A 4,079-nucleotide genomic window follows, 5' to 3' on the forward strand; every position below is an offset into this window, starting at 1 on the left:
TGATCTTCTTTTCACGGGTAATGATGAAACTATGTTTTCTGATTTTAAGAACTCGATGATGGTTGATTTTGATATGACTGATTTAGGAAAGATGAAATATTTTCTTGGTATTGAAGTAGTGCAAACAACTACTGGAATTTTTATTGGACAAAAGAAATATGCTCAGGAGATTTTGGAGAGGTTTCACATGGAGAACTGTAATCTAGTTCGGACTCCAATTGAACCAGGATTGAAGCTTTCAAGTGACCTTGATGGAGAGAGGGTTGACAACACTTATTTCAAGCAAATTGTTGGAAGTTTAATGTATTTGACAGCTACTAGGCCTGATATTAAGTATGATGTGTGTCTGATTTGCAGGTATATGGAAAGACCAACAGAGTTGCACCTCATAATTGCTAAAAGAGTGTTTCGATACTTGAAAGGAACAACAGATTTCGGTATTTTTTACAAGAAAAATGGCAGCCCTGTTTTGACTGGTTTTACTGATAGTGATTATGCGTGTGATTTGGATGATAGGTTAAGTACATCAGGTCACGTGTTTATGATGGGATCAGCTGCTGTATCATGGGCATCAAAGAAGCAACAAGTTGTTACCTTGTCAACAACAGAAGCGAAGTTTATAGCTGCAGCAACTTTTGCATGTCAAGCAATTTGGTTAAGAAGGATTCTTGAAGAGTTACATTCTTATCAAGATGGGCCTACTGTGATTCATTGTGATAATGGTTCAACCATCAAACTTTCCAAGAATCCAGTTCTACATGGGAGTAGCAAGCACATAGATGTGAGATATCATTTTCTTCGTGATCTAGTAACTGATAAAACCATAGATTTGGTTTATTGTCGAAGTAAAGATCAAGTGGCAGATATCATGACCAAAGGTCTAAAGCTGGAAGCATTTGAATAGTTGCATGGATTACTTGGAGTTTGTTCAAGCTCAATGCTAAACTGAATGCAAAATGACATTCAGTTTAAGGGAGGGTGTTAAGATATTTAGGTGTTTCTTCTCTGAATAAATTGCTATTTGTTAGAGAGTTTGTTGCTTTTACTTTTTCTTTAGGAGAATCCCATGTTATTAAGTATTGTTATACGTGGGATTAGTGGTTTCCTTATTCAGTTACTTGTATTGTATATTTAACTCTATTTTCAAGTCAATAAACCACTACTGCATTCTGTAGCAATTCAACCTCTGTTTTTTTAACAATATGTGCATGTTCCTAACTATGAATATGTGTGAAAAATGTAACAAAAACTAAACATGGTCATCCAAGCAAATGCCCAAAGTAGGCAAGTGTGAAAGAACTAATGCATATATGAATGAAGAGTTTACATTTGTATAATCTGAAAGCTAAGTTAATTTAAGTGATTTATTAAATACTAGCTTATAAGCTTGTTGCTAATTGACATGAGCTCATTTACAAATTCTCCCTTTGGTAGAGGAGAGTTAGAGTGGAGAGAAAAAGGTGAGTGAGAGATTGAAGAGAAAATGAATTTTTCTCCTCTTTAATTGAGAGGAGAGAATAAAAGGATTATGGGGTTCATAAAAAATCTTTTTCTCCAACTTTGGTGAAAAAGTGGAGAGACGATAGAGATTTTGCATGCAATGACAAAAATGCTCTTCAATTTGTTTTATTTTATCTATTTTTTGTTTTAAATACTAGAAATATAAATAATTATTTTTTAAATATAAAAAATATCAATTAAAAATGTTAATTGAAATTATAATAATATATAATGAAATCTATAATTAAAAATTATAACATTTATTTTTAATTAATTATAAAACAACATTTTTTCTCTTTTCTTTATTTTAAGGACATTTTTGTCATTTGAATCATAATATTATCTCTCTTCTCATTTTCTATTTCAACCAAACAAAAGAGAAAGAAGAGAAAATATATCTTTCTATTCCTTTTCTCTCATTATTCTTATACCAAACATTACCAAAATTTACTTTATTTCTCCTATTTCACTTTCTCATCTCTCTCTTTCTCACTTCTTTATTTATTTTTATTTTCTCTTGTGTAATCAAATAAAACATTAGTATATGTAAGTGTGCCTCTATAACCAAATTTTGTTCATTTGTATCTTCTTACTTGTGATGCCCAGTTATGAAACTTAACCTAAGGTTCTAACTTTCTAATATGTGATTCTTATTTCTTTAGGACAACAAATTTATGTATGGGTAAATTAGTAACAATTTTCTTGTTGTTAACTCTCAATATATTTAAAAAATTATATTCCGTGTTAGTCATAGTTATAAATGTCGAGAATTTCCTAAAATTCTAAAGAAAACAAACTAACACATACATGTTAATGTCATTATTAATAAACAACATGACGTTCATTTAGTGTGTAAAGTCTCGCTAGATTAACATAAATATCAAAAGGTTAAGGATTCGATTGTTGGGATAAATACTTATTGAGAGGGATAGTCCATACCACGAAAGAGACTAGTTCTTACTCATAGGTTGATATAACACTCTTGGTAGTACAAAAAATATCATTATTAATAATAAGAGTAAATTACACTGACACCCCCTGAGTTTTAGTGAAATTACACAAACTACCCATCACTTTTTTACACATACACAAACTCCCCTAATTTTTATACTTTCGTTACACTGACCACCCCTGTATAAGAAATAAATGTAATATTTTAAACAAAAATGTGATAAACGCAATTAAGTTTAACAAAACATGATATATTGTGGAGACAAATCCAAATAATATATGAGTCAATATTTCTTTATTATTTTTGGTTCGTTACACTATATTATAAGAGCAATTTAAAAAATATTTCTTTAGAATTGTTGAAACATTTTGTAACCAAAAATAATAAAGAAATATTGACTCATATATTATTTGGATTTGTCTCCACAATATATCATGTTTTGTTTAACTTAATTGCATTTATCACATTTTTTGTTTAAAATATTACACTTATTTCTTACGTAGGGATGGTCAGTGTAGGTGTAAAAAAGTGAGGGATAATTTGTGTAATTTCACTAAAACTCAGGGTGTGTTAGTGTAATTTACTCTAATAATAATTATATTATTTTATATTCACTTTCTTTCAATTTTCTATCATACCAAACGACTAAAATATCACCACATTTTCTTCTCTTAGTTTTTCTTTCCTGAACTTTTCTTTCCTTCATTTTTCTTCTTTAAACCAAACATAGTGTAAGTGTTGTAGCCTATAAAAATAAGTGAAAATGTATATATTAACATTATAAGAGTTTTATATATTGTTATTGTATCATATATCATTCATATTTAATTATCATTAACTCTTTTAAAAAATATATATGTATTGTAGATAATATATTGAGAATGTACAAGTATTTATATCGATAGTACATAAATATTACACTATAATAATAAAGAAAATATAGTTTAATCTAGACTAAGATAAATGAAATCAAAATGGAAAACTTTGACTACCATTTCCATGACATGTTTGGGTGGTGTGAAAAAATAACAATATACAATAACAACAAAATAACAATGTTTAAAATTGTCATTTAGCAGCGCTTTTGTAGCGCTTTCTATGTAAGCGCAGTAGTACACAAGATTATATTTAACAACATTTTTGTAGCGCGGTAGAAAGTAGACATTTAACGGTGCTCATTGAAGCAAACGTTATTAAATGTCTACTTTCTAAATAAGACAATATATCTCTCAGACATTTTATCAATCACATGACAAACATGTCTAACTCCACCACATTTATAATAGATTTTTTAAATCACCAACGACTTAAACTATATTCAACCTTAACATATTCCAATATTATAAAATAACATATGGAAATGAGATCCTATGCAAATTATTCATTTTTCCTGCTCTAATGTTTCACCATAGCCAAAAACCTAGAACTCCGTAGTTGCATAACCTCACAACAAATAAATATCACACTATTAATGAATAGAGAAATAAATGAACTAAAATAAGATAATGATTTACCTTATGTTTGAATAGAAAAACCAAAACTCGATAACTTCACCATAGTTACATTACATAACAAATAAATACCGATTCATATAACTGTCACATACGGCCTTTATAATAATTGCATA

The sequence above is a fragment of the Lupinus angustifolius genome, chromosome LG08 (genome assembly GCF_001865875.1).
Source record: "Lupinus angustifolius cultivar Tanjil chromosome LG08, LupAngTanjil_v1.0, whole genome shotgun sequence".
Taxonomy (NCBI): domain Eukaryota; kingdom Viridiplantae; phylum Streptophyta; class Magnoliopsida; order Fabales; family Fabaceae; genus Lupinus; species Lupinus angustifolius.